This window comes from Aquarana catesbeiana, linkage group LG02 (genome assembly GCF_042186555.1).
Source record: "Aquarana catesbeiana isolate 2022-GZ linkage group LG02, ASM4218655v1, whole genome shotgun sequence".
Classification (NCBI taxonomy): domain Eukaryota; kingdom Metazoa; phylum Chordata; class Amphibia; order Anura; family Ranidae; genus Aquarana; species Aquarana catesbeiana.
Window position 1 is genome coordinate 71,267,767 of NC_133325.1, and position 16,728 is coordinate 71,284,494.

Here is a 16,728-nt window from a genome sequence, read left to right on the forward strand (position 1 = left end):
TCACCCAAAAGGGGAAGTTCCGCTCTACTACCTCCTCCACCCTCCCTGCAAAATTTGGCACATTTTATATTCTTTGGGCGGAGGGAGTGGGCGCCTGGTTTTGAAAGGTACCCGATTCCCACAAAGTTGCCTCCCCCCCTCCCTGCCCGCAGCCTTCTGAGACACATCACAGGTCCCAGAAGACTACGGGACCATTCACAAACTGTAGCACAGCTTGTGCATGCGCAGTGGGCAACCGGCTGTGAAGCCGCAAAGAGTAACAGCTGGCTACCCACAGTCAAAAGTGGTTGTAACCCCACGGTTTTATTTTCAGGCACTCACCTGTCTTCCTTAATGCTATGTGCCCAGTATATCGGTTTTATTTAAAAAATGCCGTTCTATACTGTATTTCAGAACGCCCCTCGGCGCTCACATGACCGTCTGCTGCTCCCTCTCTCCCGACCTGACAACTACAGCGGGAGGGGCCGAGAATCCCCCGCTGGCGTCAGCCAGGAGGAGGAGAAGAGAGAGGAGAGGAGGAGAGAGGCGGCCAGTCACGTGAGCGCAGAGCAGTGCTTGGAAATACAGTATAGGCATTGGAAATACGGCATTTTTTAAATAAAACAGATACACTGGGTACATAGCATTAAGAAAGACAGGCGAGTGCCTGAAAATAACAGTTATTTCTGCAGGGGGGGGGGTGACAGGCGGGGGGGGGGGAGAGGACAGAGGAGGGCTGTGGATGACGGAGGCATGTAAACTGACCACGGTGCCAGGGCTTAGCAGCCATGATAAACCGTGGTCAGTTTCCAGGGGGGGGGGGGGGCAAAACCCAACAGGATCAGCCAGGTTTTTTTACATGATACGGGGGGGGGGGGGGCAAATGACACAGCACAAGCACTGTGCTGTTATTCTTGCTTTAAGGGAACAGGATCAAGTTTTTTATCAAACACTTTAAGATGCCGGCGCCGGGGACTAAAGACTGGTGAAAAAGCTGGCTCGGGTGTGGACAGCGCTGGGTCCCTGGGAGAGTCTCCGTTTATTAACAGTCAGCAGCTATAGGTTTTGTAGCTGCTGACTTTTCATTTTCATAGATTTGACTGAAGCTCTTTAAAGCTGTAAATACATAACAGCAGTAAAATTACTTTGCTAGTAAAACTTATTACATTTAGTAATTTCAAAATCAAACTGAAAGACTTAAACCAGTTACACGAGTGCTTACAGTTTTGCGAACCCTTTTATTTTTCATAATTGTGCACAAATATGACCTAAAACAGCGTAAAAAACATTACACTTTTTATTCTTTTATAAGGGGAAAATGATCCAAAGATACAAGTTTGTGTGTGGAAAAGTATTTGAACCTCTAGGTTCAAATATTAGAAGGATAAATTAGGGTCAGGTGCTTCAATAGGATGATAATCAGGAGGGAGTGTGGGATGTTCTACCCTAATCTGGTCATACACTGAAAAACCAAAGGATTTGGCTGGAAATTTCTCAGTTGATAATCAGCTGTCAAAATACAACAGGTACAACAGGGGATGCTTCTATCATCACTGTGGTCAGCTTTAAGCCAGCCACACACCGTGCGAATCACTTTGGTTCCGCGGTAAAATCTGGCAGGCTGGTTGTACCCAAGTTGATCGGTTGATCAACTTGGCACATTTATCCTGGCCATACATGGCTCGAATCTCGACCAGTTCATGCTGAAGCGCCCAAGATTCGAACAGTCCATGGTTGCAGATACTACTTCCCTAGAGGGGCACACCAGTTAGCAAAGGTTTACATACAAATGTATACAGCAGTAGTTTTCCACTTGTCCTCCGGGAAGATTTAACCCCCTTTCATGACCAGGCCATTTTTGGTTATACGGCACTGCGTTACTTTAACTGACAATTGTGCAGGCATACGATGCTGTACCCAAATAAAACGTATGTACTTTTTTTTCCCTACAAATAGAGCTTTCTTTTTGTGGTATTCGATCACCTCTGCATTTTCTATTTTTTGCACTATAAACAAAAAAAGACCAACAATAAAAAAAAAAAAATGTTACTTTCTGCTATAAAACATAAATTTAGGCCAATATGTATTCTGCTACATATTTTTAGTAAAAAAAAAAATCCCAAGAATCGTATATTGATTGGTTTGCGAAAAAGCTATAGCGTCCACAAACTATGGGATATGTACAGGATTTTATTTTTTTATACTAGTAATAACAGCGATCAGTGAGTTTGATATTGCAGCGGACATTCGAAAACAGACACTTTTTGAGAACCAGTGACACCAATACAGTGATCAACATACATAAACATATGCACTGTCACTGTACTAATGACACTGGCTGGGAAGAAGTTAAACAGCAAGGGCGATCAAAGGGTTAAATGTGTGCCTAGCCAGTGTTTGTGTGTACTATGTGTGATGCTTTTACTAAGAGAAGCGATAGATTTTCTTTCTCTGCAAAGCAGGGGAAAAAAAGTCTATCACTTCTCCCCTGTCAGGACAGAACTCTGCTTTATTTACATAGGCAGAGCTCCATTCTGTGCGTTTTCTCAATAATCGACAGGTGCCGGCAGACATCCATCGTCCGGCACCCACTGATTGGCTTCTGCTGTGACAACTTGCACCCTGCACCCACCCTCTAGCAGTAAATCTGCTATTGAGCGTTCGGCAAACGGCTATACAGCAAATGAACAAGCATTGCATTTTTGACTCCTTAAATTGGTTCTCAATATTTAGTTTTAGAACATGAAAAACAAATCACACGGTCATATTCTTGCAGAATTATTAAATGTACAAGAGGGTCCGGAACTTTAAAGCACCACTTTATATGTATACAGCACTTTGCAATGCCCCGGGACAGGTCATACCAAATTGTGATTCAATGGGAAGGCATAGGACATGAGGCTCTCAAACACAGTTTTGCGAGGGTGTCCATCTTGCTTGTAGGCAAATCTCATGTTTCTCATGTCCTGGAAAATCAGCAGTAATGCCATTATTATTTGGAGAAGTAACATGAAAAACACAAAGCAAGTAGTACATCCAAACCACACATCGTTTTACCTTGCACACAATTTCTATCCCATATGAATTATCTCCTCGACTTGCAGCTCCTCCAATTCTTTCAATTCGACTTATGATTCCCAGAGGAGCATCTAATATCAAGCGGTGATCCTGCCAAAAAGATAATATGATCATTCTGGGCTCTAGAACCATCATTATTTATAAACAAGTAACAGCCGTTCTTAAAGGCTACATCTACCCAGATCACAACCTTCCAATTCTCAGAGTCCTACAATGAGAGGCAGTTTTGAGATGCTTTTAGTTCCTTTACTACCAGGCCCAGCTCCAGGCTAATTAATGTAGTCAGTCTTTCCTTTTTCTCTGCAATCAGAACAGATCAGATGTAACTTGACTACAGAATTTGGATTGGGGAAGAGTCCCATACAATGAAATCCTGGCGTCCATACTCTGATCCCGATCAGTTCTCTTCCAGAGACCTATTGCTTAAAGAGACCCTGTTGACCCATGCATTTATACAAAGAGTTCTTCATAAGATTATATGTATAGCCATGGCCAAAAGTTTTGAGAATGACACAAATATTACATTTTCACAAAGTCGGCTCCCTCAGTGTTTTTAGATCTTTTTGGCAGATGTTACCATGGTATACTGAAGTATAATTACAAGCATTTCATAACTACATGAAGTTCATGGAAAGAGCCAATATTTGCAGTGCTGACCCTTCTTTTTCAAGACCTCTGCAATTCGCCCTGTCAGTCAACATTTGGGCCACATCCTGACTGATGGTAGCCCATTCTTGCATAATCAATGCTTGGAGTTTGTCAGAATTTATGGGGGTTTTTTGTTCACCCTCCTCTTCATCATTGACCACAAGTTGTCAATGGGATCAAGATCTGGGGAGTTTCCTGGCCATGGACCCAAAATTTTGATGTTTTGTTCCCCAAGCCACTTAGTTATCACTTTTGCCTTATGGCAAGGTGCTTCATCATGCTGGAAAAGGCATTGTTCGTCACCAAACTGTTCTTGGATGGTTGGGAAAAGTTGCTTGCGGAGTATGATTTGTACCATTCTTTATTCATGAATGTGTTCTTAGGCAAAATTGTGAGTGAGCCCACTCCCTTGGCTGAGAAGCAACCCCACACATGAATGGTCTCAGGATACTTTACTGTTGGCATGACACAGGACTGATGGTAGCGCTCACCTTTTCTTCTCCGGACAAGGTTTTTTCCGGATGCGCTAAACAATCTGAAAGGGGATTCATGAGAGAAAATTACTTTACTCCAGTCCTCAACAGTTCAATCCATGTACCTTTTGCAGAATATCAGTCTGTTCCAGATATTTTTTTCTGAAGAGAAGTGGCTTCTTTGCTGCCCTTCTTGACACCAGGCCATCCTCCAAAAGTCTTCTCACTGTGCTTGTAGATGTACTCACACCTGCCTGCTGCCATTCTTGAGCAAGCTCTGCACTGATGGTGCCCTGATCCCACAGCTAAATCAACTGTAGGAGACGGTCCCGGCGCTTGCTGGACTTTCTGGGGCGCCCTGAAGCCTTCTTCACAAGTGCAGTGGAAAAGTTTTTTTATGGAATTAAGTTAATTTTCATGGCAAAGTGGGACTTTGCAATTAATTGCAATGTATCTCATCACTCTTCGTAACATTCTGAAGTATATGCAAATTGCCATCATAAAAACTGAGGCAGCAGACTTTGTGAAAATTAATATTTGGGTCACTCTCAAAACTTTTGGTCATAGCTGTACATTTAATGTATTTTATGCATGTTATTTACTTGCGAACCCCTCCCTTGTATAGACTCTGAAAGCCCTGCCAGCGGACTCAATAGTATTTCTCTTTGATCCTCCCTGAACAGCAACATAAAAGGTTATACAATATCATACACACTATAGTGAATAAAAGATTTTACATGCTTTTGTTTTTTTTTTGTAGTACATGATGCTGTTATACATTAGGCATATGGGTGCTTAATCCCAATTAAGAATTATCCTTCAGGAAGTCAACTACCATCTACATCAGGGGTCTCCAAACTTTTTAAACAAAGGGCCAGTTTACTGTTCTTCAAACTTTAGGGGGGCCGGACTGTGGCCAGTAGATATAGAAAACGTCATGTGTTAGTGGACGTAAACGGTGCTTCATAGCGTCAGTGGGAGGAAAAGTGCCCCATCATTGGTGTCAGTGGGAGGAATAGTGCCCCATCATTGGTATCAGTGGGAGGAATAGTGTCCCATCATTGGTGTCAGTGGGAGGAATAGTGTCCCATCATTGGTGTCAGCGGGAGGAATAGTGCCCCATCATTGGTGTCAGTGGGAGGAATGTGTCCCATCATTGGTGTCAGTGGGATGAATAGTGTCCTGTTGTCAGCGTTAGGAACTATGCCCCACTGTTGCTGACGGTGGGGGGAACAATGCCCAAAAAGCCACATAAAAGCAAGCAAAGGGCGGCATTCGGCCCCCCGGCCCGCAGTTTGGAGACCACTGATCTGCATTATAAATAATGAGTAAACACACCCAGAAATACAGCTGCAACTTCCCTATATTCAGATTATAAATAAGGTTTCAGCATTTTTTTTTTATTTTAATATATTTTATTATTATTTTTTTTTAACTTGATTGCTATCACAAGGAGTTAATAAACCCCTATGTGATAGCATTGGGCAGGCGACAGGTACTCTTTAGGGAGACATTGGGGGTCTGATAGACCCCAGTATCTCCCCTGCCCTTCACACCGTCTAACCAAGCACAGATTGGCTTGGTTAGATGTGTCTCCTGGTTGTGCTGGCCAGGAAAGGGTGCATCTGAAACTGGAAGTGACATCACTTTCGGTTCATCGATTGCATGTGAGCTCAGGGCATGCATGTGCCTTGGTCTCACAGCAATCTCTCTCCCCTAGCCGGCAGTTGTGTTCCCGGGCACTGGTAAGCGCAGAAGAGCCCACGAACCACGGGAGAAGGGTGGGCCGCTTGCGGGAGGGGGAAAGGCGCTGATGGCTCTGTAAAAATGATCGACAGCTTTGGAGCTGCTGTAAAATTTTCACTTTAAAGCTGAGAGGCAGCTGAACAAAACACACACAAGCTGATGGCTGCTACTGCAGCCATCAGCTTGTGATTAAAAGTTCACTCTTTGGATGTACATCGTACAAAGAGCTGCACTGGTTAAAATATAGATGGCTGAACACACTTGCCAGCACAAGTCCACAATCAGCAGTCTGTGTCTTAAGCCTTGTACACACGATCGGATTGTTGGCCAACAGAGCATCAGACTTTCGTCAGGAACTTGTCTTGCAAAGTAATGGCACACAATTGTCGGCCAACAAACACGAACGTAGTGACGTACTACGAGGGATTTCAGCTCTCGAGAGCCACCCTTTGGACACCTTCTGCTAATGTCGTGTTTGGTGAGCATTGATTCCGAGCATGCGTATTTGTACTTTGGACTTTTGTGTGACGGACTTGTGTACACACGATACGAAAATCTGACAACAGACCGTTGTCCGCCAAAAATTTACTAGCCTGCCATCCAACATTTGTTGGGGGAAAGTTGGACAATTGTCTGATGGAGCGTACTAACGGTCGGATTTTAGGAAAACAGTCTGTCATCACAAAATTCCCTGCCGAAAATCCAATCGTGTGTACGAGGCTTTAGAGTGACAATGCTGCTCCTGCAGAAGCACAGACTCTGTCAGTGTTGTCACCCCAGGACAGGAAGTCTGTTACTGGCAGGTCAATAGGTGAAAACTGAATAAGGCCTCGTGCACACTGGGTGTCAAAAGCCACTTTTATGGGCACTTCACTTTTATTCTGCCTCTACAAGCCCCTTCATGTTAATACTTATTCACACCAGCTGCTGCATAAATACGCAGTGACTGGTGTGCACACATTTAGCGGCAGAAAAAAAAAACACGCATCACTTGCTAGGTATTTTTAGTGCTTGAGCATTCATTCATTTCAATGGCCAGAAAAAAATTATATTCTGGCCAATGGAATGAAATAATACCCAAACGCTTGATGCACTTAAACGCGTTTGCAAAAAGCGACTTTAGGCACGTTTTAGTTATGATCCAGTTTAGAGAAGCTGGGCAATCTCCCCAGTGTTCATGAGGCCCAAAAGTGTGAGTGATAAAACAATTCCCTCAAGACAATGTAAGGCATGCTAACTGTATTTTTTCCTGTTTCAATACATTTTTCTTAACTACTTGCTGTCCGTAGGATGTCCTCGGGTTTCAGTAGTTATACCGGGATGATGTCTGCACCTACAGGTATCATCCCAGTACAGATCTTTTCATCCGGCGATTCCCAGTAAGGCAGAAGTGATCCGAGTGGCTAATTAGCCACTTGATCACTTCAGTGGGTGGCAGAAAGGTTTCCCACCCCTCTCCTACAGCCGCCACCACCTTTTCCATGCTCTACCGTCTCATCGCGGAGCCCAGGCGATATGCGTCTGGTGGCGATTGCTGCACTACACAGAGAGGAACTGAGGTTGTTCCTCAATCTCTCTGTAAGCCCGTGAAACGGGAGCAACGAGTAGTTTGTCATTTCCAGTTCCGCCTTTTAGTTTACCTGCCCACCAGTGTCTGATTGGCTGCATGGGAGGCTAGAGGAGAAATTTGGGGTCTAATAGACCCCAGATCTCTCCATTAAGGGGACCTGTCATGGCCCATGCCGTCACAAGGAATGTTGTTCATCCCTTGTGATAGCAATAAAGTTATTTAAAAAAAAAAAAAATAGTAAAATTTTTTTTTTTAGTATAAAATAAATACTAAAAAGAATTAAAGTGCCCCTGTCCCACCGTGCTTACGAGCAAATGCAAACCCATACGGTACTCCCGCACACATATGTAAACAGTGCTCCCACCACACGTGAGGTACTGTCGAAATCAGAGCGAGAGCAATAATTCTAGCATCAGATCTCCTGTGCAACTCTAAACTGGTAACCTAGCAGAGAGCCAGCGACCCCCCTTACTCAGGGAGATCAATATGCGCTTGGTTTAGGCTTTGGATCCAGTCGCTTTAGCTCGGATGACATCAAACATGGCTCCAAACAATCAGTATGCAGATATGGTGGACCAACAATCATGGAAGGGCATGCTCAATGGGCGAGGTATATGTAAAACATAAAGCTCCACATAGCGCAATACTGTATAACTCACAATTTTTATTTAAAAAAAAAAAAATAGTAGTGCACTTACACTTAAAACGACATAGTTACGCTTTAACATTGTCATTAGGAACAAATCCATTTCCCAAAAACAAGATCCAACTGGTCTCGGCCCATGAGATGTTCCTTTTACCATTACTGCCTCGCCAATGGGGGATGTATTTTTCCAGAGCAATAAGTGTAGAGCCAGAAATCTTGCTGATTGATAGGGGATCAAATAGTTATTGCACTCATTAAAATGCAAATCAATTTATAACTTTTTTGAAATGCGGTTTTCTGGATATTTTTGTTGTTATTCTGTCTCTCACTATTAAAATAAACCTACCATTAAAATTATCGACTGATCATTTCTTTGTCAGTGGGCAAATGTACAAAATCAGCAGGGGATCAAATACTTTTTTCCCCTCACTGTATATGGTTAGAGAACAAAATATCTAATCCACTCTGAGAATAACAGATAGAAGATATATGGGGTCTTCAAAAAGTTTCCGTACTTTTTTTATATTTTTTTTTTTTTTTTGCAAAATCTTTTTTATTAAATTTTTCCCCCACCCATTTCCTGCGGAGGGGGGACAACTCGGGGCCGGCAGCAACCAGCAGGGACCAGTAGAGCTGAGACTGAGCTCAAGGGTCAGTATTTTGTATTTGGCCCAGGCCTGTGGATCCGGGATGGTATTGAATTGTGATAGGTTAGGGTTCAGCCACAGGGGGGTGTGAGGAGACCAGGAGTTCGGCTGGGGTGCCCTCAGCGCCTCACCCACCTTCCATGCCCGCATAGTGGTACGCATAGAAGGGATGAGATGGTGAGGCGTTTTAGGCCCCCTGAATAGGGGTGAAAAAAAAAAAAATCGATTTGCTTAAATTTTGAATCGATTTGACCTCTCAACTCGATTCAAGTTTTAAATCAATTTTTTCCCCAGCCCTAGTACGGAGGTGTATATGTGATGCACTGTGTATACTGACATGTATTATGGATGATGTACTGAGCTGTATGTGTGCTTCAACTGTATTTTCTGATATGTAAACAAATAATGCATTCTGTATGCAGGCCATCTAATCGATTATGAAAATATTTAACAACTATTTTCGTAATCGATTATGCAGATTAGTTGTTTTAGCCTTAGTTGTGTATATTATTATATTATATTATATTCTTATTATAAATTCTCTTTTTCTATTTACATCACCTCTGTTCTCAGCTGCACAGAGAGGTGGTGGTGGAGACTGCAGGGGGATGTCAGCAGGAGGCCGAGAAACAGCAATACACTGATCTTCCCAGTCAGTGAAGAGCTGTGCAGGGAGGTGTTTCAGCACAAGTGGAGGACATGCAGGCTGTTCTCCCAGCGAAGCCAATAAACTGACCACGCTGAGATGGATGTGCTCTCATGCCTAGTGTGGTCAGTATGCAAAAGGAAAGCAGGGGGACCTCCTAGGATCACCAGGTATTTCACATAAAGGAAGCAATACAAAAGAGAACAAAATGATTCTTAACAGACATACATGGTACAACAGACACATATCAGGTATGAAATGTAGGGGTAACAAACAATTTAAATATATCAGCTGAATGAGGAATCTATTCACAAATACAAAAAAAAACAAATCAAAGAGAAATCACTAAATGGTCTTACCCGCTCCAAACTTTTAAAGTACAGTCTGTAGTTGGTAACTGTGAAGCTCCCCCGGATGGCCCCAGTAAATGGACAGATGTATGTGACATCTTTAGCTACAAAAGAAAACACAGAATTACCTCTGTGATACAAACATAATGTTCAATATAAACTCATTTTATAATGAGCAACATCATTTCATAAGAAACTGACTGAACTACATAAAACTCAGACCACCAATGATGGCACACAGATTAACCCCTTCACACTGACATAACACAAATGCGACCTCACTGGACTGGGCTTTTTGCCGTGGTGCCGCATATCTGCGTATCTGTACTTTGACACCCCCAGATCGGTTTGCATATCGCAGTGTGAACTGTCAATTCAGACAGGAATCGGATCGCATGGGTGTGAACACCCATGCGATCCGATTCTGGTGCGGACCAAAAAAATTGTCCTGCACGACTTTGGTCTGAATGCAATGCGTTCAGCCATACAATCTGTATGATAAAGAAAAAATATAGAGCGCCTAGGGTATGGGTGGAAAGAGGAGAAAATGTATTATGTAACAAATCGCTACCCCTCCAATTTTGGTATTAACTAAAAAGCTAATTTGAATGAAGATAGGTGGAGTGTGGCGCTGATCTCCAGTATTAAATTAAACTAAATAAATATTTGTGAATACCTAATAACTGTGCATAATAATCAATTATCACATATCACAATGTTAAACAAACAATATAATTGCTGAATAAAAAATTCTTTACCATACAAAATAATGTCTGTGCAATACATAAAAATAAAGTGCAAATGCAAAAAACTGTGCAAGTAATGGTAAAGAGCTAAGTAAAAGTTCAAAAATAGTACCAAAAAAACAAAACAAAAAAAACCTGTCTGTTAATATATAATGAGAACAAGCAATCCCAAAAGGAACGTAAAGTGGACCTTCAGTCATTTTTTCATCTTTCCATTTATTAAATCCTCTGCCCTTGTAATTTTAACTTTGGGTAGTAAAACATTTTTTTTCTTCCACTAAATACCTTATACAGCCCACTTCCTGTTTCTTGTGTGGTCATTAGCCTAGGCCAGTGATGGCGAGCCTTGGCACCCCAGATGTGTGGAGTGCACCTATTACATCGTTGACCATTGCCTGAGAAATATATTATAATTTTTTTATTTTATTTTATATTTATAATATTTTTTTACATATATATATTTTTTTTATATTTATACCTTATTCAACATTTTTTATCTTTCAGAGTAAACTTTTGTGAATAAGAGAGCTTTTTTAATAATTTTAAATTGTTGAGTAGTATATTTTACTGTGTTTGTACACCATCTGACTTGTGTCAGGTGGGTCTTCATGCGGAGTCAGCATCAGAGTGCCTCCTGCCTGTTTCTTCGCCCGAAACTTACGCTTTCCCACGTAAATGCTTCCTGTACGTGGAAATGACAAAGTAGTCTATGGGTGCAAACAGTGGGGTGGCCTATAGAGGGCAGCACAGGATTATCTTTGGATTGATTTGCGATGCTGTCCGCATTTTTGGTGCTTTTTTTTGCACCTTTTTTCCTAGTTTAGCCTATTTCTAGTGCTATATATACACCCATTAATAGCGTTATGTGTTAATGGGGCTGAGTTGAGCTAAAGATACAACACAAGAGGTGTCCAGTTTACCCTCATAGGGAGGTTTGCCCTGTATGGCCAATAAGAGGCTTGGTTTCTGTACTGAGTCCTCGGAACTCAAAACGAGGCTTGGTTTGTTTGCTTGTATATTTAAGGCGATGACGCAGCACATCCCCCGTGCCCCAGGACGACGTCAATCTGTGACGAAACTAGTCAGACGGACGACGTGCTGACGTCATCGCGACATACGAAGTCCCGAAAGGGCGGGTGAATGCTTTTTGTACCGGCCGGTATATTCTTTTATGTGATAGAGAGATGTTCTCTCCTTTTTACATTTTTAAACTTTTTGGAATAAAATATCGTTGGATCTTACACTATGTGGAGCCTCTTTCTTCTCTTTTGAGTGGGACATCCGTGGACAGTGGAGGTGAGAGGACAAGAGGGAGCACTCATAGGACTACTGTGTACCAAAGTTACTGCAGTCCAAAGGCCCTGGCAGGGTAATCAGCCACAGGTGCAGTTGACCTTTTCTATAGGTCTGATAATCTGGTAAGCAGGCATTTTGTTTTTGGTGATGGCGACACATGGTGATAACACATGGGATTTTGAAATGTGTGGAGTGCACCTATGAACCCTGACTGGGACTGAGGAGTGTTTCTATCCCTTCACCACTTTGGTTCTGCATCTATTTCTTTTTCTACTGCATAAGACTTTATTGAATATTCATATATACATCCCAGCAATTGTAGCAAGGACCTTAATGTTGTAAATATATATGCTGATGGTTTTATGAACATTTTGTAGTTTGAAATCATGAGAGGTAGGATGCTCCCCATATCCAGAAATACTTGGTGTTTTGCACGGGCTGAGACACAGGAAGGAGCAGGGTGGGAATCGCCAGATCCATGTTAATTGGTTGGAGGCTTAACCCCTAGGCACTTACAGCACACAAATATGCAGCGTCTTGGCGCCAAGCGACCGAATTATTGCGTGCAATATTGCAAAACAAGGTGAAATCGAGAGCGCACTCCCTGCACGCTCCCGGCACAGTTACTGGCGGCCAAGGGAAAGCTCCCGAACACTGCTTGCAGTCAGGAGCTTTCCAATCATTTGAAGTCACACGATCATAAACCCCGCCTCCCGGCATCTAAAACACCTTAAAGGGCCGGTGTTCTGCCGAGAAAGGTCCCCCAGCGGATAATGCCCCCTCTGTACTGCGCAGGCGCAGTGCTTGTGCAGTACGAACCACAACGGAGCCGCCGAAAATAGCCAAAGATGAACAGCTGTGAGTCAGCTGTACACGGCGCCTGCACAATGACGACGACGCTGCCACACGCTCCCGATGCTCATGCTACTCTGCAAGGGGCAGGTGTATTATTATTATATCGTGTAAGGGGCGGATGGCTACACAAGAGGGTGAATTTTAAATTGATGGGCAGAGCTGATAAGTTGGGATCAACATTGCAAAACCCGCCCTTCATTTGTTTAAACACGCCCCGCAAAGACGTGTGGTTTATTGTTAAAAGCACCCCTAAGTTACCAGCTCTGCCCATCAATTTAAAATTCTCCCTCTTGTGTAGCCATCTGCCCCTTACACGATATAACAGTAATATACCCACCCCTTGCAGAGTAGCACGAGCATCGGGAGCGTGCGGCAGCGTCTGGCACAATGTCGTTGTCATTGCGCAGGAGCCGTGCACAGCTGACTCACAGCTGTTTATCTTCGGCTATTTTAGGCGGCTCCGTTGTGGTTCGTACTGCGCAAGTGCTGCACCTGCGCAGTACAGGGGGGGCATTATCCGCTGGGGGACCTTTTTCGGCAGGACACCCCGGGAGGTGCCGGCGCCAGGGGCTTAACACAGACGATGTCACTTAACCCATTTAGGACAACGGACAATAAGGTTGAGATACTGTGCACTGCAATTGTAGTTGCTCTATATCTAGACTCAGGAGGGATGCTCTGCTGATTTCCATAATCCAATCATGTGCAAACAAAAACGCTTTTTTTTTTTCCCCCCTTGCATGTGATTGAGTATTCTTTGCAAAGTGAACATTTATCTAATTTACTGGTTCTGGAGCAAGTGCACTTGCAGTGCACAGTATATTTGCCTTTAGTAAATCAACCTCAGTGTTTCTTTACCCTGCATTTCCAAAGCTTTTTTAAATGTATATCCAAAAATCATAAACAATTATGCTAAATAAATCCAACATTAGCAGCACTCTAAATGTAATTGAAATGTATAAATCCATCTATTTCAATATAATTGTGTAAAGTCCATCCATATATTCACATATATTGGATTAATAAAATCAAAGTTAAAAGTCCATCCATATTATCCATGTGCGGTATAAATCCTAAACGATTAGCCGTCACCACACCTCCTGAGATCTCTCCCCCATGGTAATGAACTCACCGGATAAACAATAGGAATGCGCCTGTGTTAAAATCGATTCAAGGAATAGCGATCCGGCCGTTCCATCTAAGTGTCACTCTCGATGAATGGGGGATGACTTGGTTCAGAGATCCCGACCTCTTTATCTTCCTCTGGCCTGTCAAAGGTTGTTTCTGTTCTCTGCCACTACCTGTAGATCACTTGCCCAGCTACTTCTCCCTCATCAGGTGTGGCCTCGCAGGGCATTCCTATTGATTATCTGGTGAGTTCATTACCATAGGGGAGAGATCTGAGGAGGTGTGGTGACGGCTAATCGTTTAGGATATATACCACACATGGATAATATGGATGGACTTTTAACTTTGATTTTATTAATCCAATATATGTGATTATATGGATGGACTTTACACAATTATATTGAAATGGATGGATTTATCCATTTCAATTACATTTAAATTTGAGCGCTGCTAATGTTGGATTTATTCAGCATATTTGTTTACGATTTTGTTTTGATTATAGTAGTTTCTAGTATTTTCCTTTTGGTATTTTGGTTCATAAGCGCTGGGAGTGGAGTGTGCCGTTTACAACTGTTCACTGATTATTCGATACATTTTGAGTATATCCAAAAATATTGACTCTACATTCCCTTTATACATCTATCCTTGTATCCCTCAGTGCCTAAAAACAATATTCATTTGGAAGTATTGTACAACAGCATCTGACTGCCCTACAGTGCAGGATCTCCTGCTTGCAGTCAAATTTCAGTTGTACAGGAGAGTATAGGAAGATATTATAGAGTCAAATTTCTGATAGTTGTGCTACAAGTATTTTTAAAGAAGAATTCTAGGTATCAATATGTTTAAATGATTGCATTGGTCCAGCTTGCAATTATGCATATACAGTACCATACCTGTGGAATCCCTCTAGAAGCTGGAAATCACTGTAGTAGGCATCCCTACTACAAATTATTACCACTAGATTCTGGGTCTCGTGCTAAGTGGCTGCTCTCTTGCAATGGGAACACAAAAGGTTGGCTGTTGGGCATGGGTGCCATTCAGAGAATGCTTTGCAACTTCTCAGTAAATGCAAAGCATCCTCTGATTGGATGAGGCAGAGAGCGTGACGTCACTGCCCTGCCTTTTATACCTTGCCCAATCAGAGCACACTTTGCATTCACTGAGAAATGCAAAGTGATCTCTGAATAGCACCTGCGCTGAGCGGGTGACCTCTGGCTTTGAGAATGCAGCAGGTTAGCTGCTCAGCAGAGGACCCTGAAGTGAAGCAAGGGCAAGTGGAGATCACTGGAGTAGTGATGCCTACTACAGTGATTTTCCAATTTTAGAGTAGACTTCCTTGACCTTTTTACCCTTTTTAGGGCTTGGGGGACCCCAGATAAAATGTAAACAATTGGGGTCAGAGGAAAGAATGTCCCTTACAGTGCTGATCAGAATGCCACCCATACAGACAGCTAAATATATAATTGCGTCATGCTGCTGGCTCTTGCCAAGTGGAGTTGGACTTGGAATTATGCAGGTACCATCAGAAAGAATCGATCAGCCACAGTTCAAGGAACCACTAGTAACCTCTGGAGGTACCCTAGGATTCCATTGAACCCCTGGTTGAGAATAGCTGTTTTAAAGGGATCCCACAGATATGGTATGTGCAAAGTTACACTTATCCAAGCTGGTCTAATGTAACTATGTGAACATATCTATACCTAGAATTCTTCTTTAAAATTCTATCCTATTCCTCTTATAGTAGAAGTGTAAGTTCTAGTTACATTTCATCTCTGGGGAATTTGGTCTTAAATATATCTGAACACAGCATGCTCGAGCAGTCTCAGCACACCCATTAGTATATAGTTTGCCATTGTGGACTTGCTATTAAAGAAACTGGGTGTAAGCCACCACGTTGATTCTGGCTTCATGATCCAACGAGTCACTGATCTTCAACAAGTATGCAGAACAAGAATCACAACTTTGTAGAAGTGCACGATTAATCGTTAGAGAATCGAAATCGCAATTCTGCCCCCCTCCTGAACTTAAAACAGCATTTCCATGATTCTATCTAACTAGTGCAGAGTTCTCTTCTCACTTCTGACAACCAACAAAAAAAAAAAAAAATCCAGGCAGCCTGCCAAGTTTATCTCAACATCGGAGATAATTATAAACAAAGTAACATTTCGTTCTTAGATCCAAGGAATGAACTTTGGTCTGTAAATGAGGGAAGTTTAAACCACTTAAAGACTAAACCTTTTTCTGACACTTGTTGATTACAAGTTAACCACTTGACGACCGCCTCACGCCGATGTACGTCGGCAAAGTGGCACGGACAGGCAAAATCACGTACAGGGTACGTGATTTGCCTTCCGCGGGTGGGGGGTCCGATCGGACCCCCCCCCGGTGCCCGAGGCGGTCGTCTTTTGTCCAGTGGCGATCGGTGATGAGGGGGAGACCATCCGTTCGTGGCCCCCCCCTCGCGATCGCCGCCGGCCAATGAGAACACTCCTTTGCTGCTGTATGCTAAACAGCAGCAAAGGAAGTGATGTCATCTCCCCTCGGGTCGGTATTTTCCGTTCCGGCCCGAGGAGAGAAGACATCTATGTGAGTGCACCAACACTACACAACACAGTAGAACATGCCAGGCACACAAAACACCCCGATCCCCCCCCCGATCGCCCCCCGATCCCCCCCCAATCACACCCCCCCCCCTGTCACAAACTGACACCAGCAGTTTTTTTTTTTTTTTTTTTTTTTTCTGATTACTGCATAGTGTCAGTTTGTGACAGTTACAGTGTTGGGACAGTGAGTATTACCCCCCTTTAGGTCTAGGGTACCCCCCTAACCCCCCCTAATAAAGTTTTAACCCCTTGATCACCCCCTGTCACCAGTGTCACTAAGCGATCATTTTTCTGATCGCTGTATTAGTGTCGCTGGT

General features: G+C 43.0%; 1 pseudogene; it reads right to left on the minus strand.

Moving 5' to 3' along the window:
* The window catches only part of LOC141126956 (phosphatidylinositol-3,5-bisphosphate 3-phosphatase MTMR2-like), an 84,089-nt pseudogene that overhangs the window by 46,744 nt on the left and 20,617 nt on the right, over positions 1–16,728 (minus strand).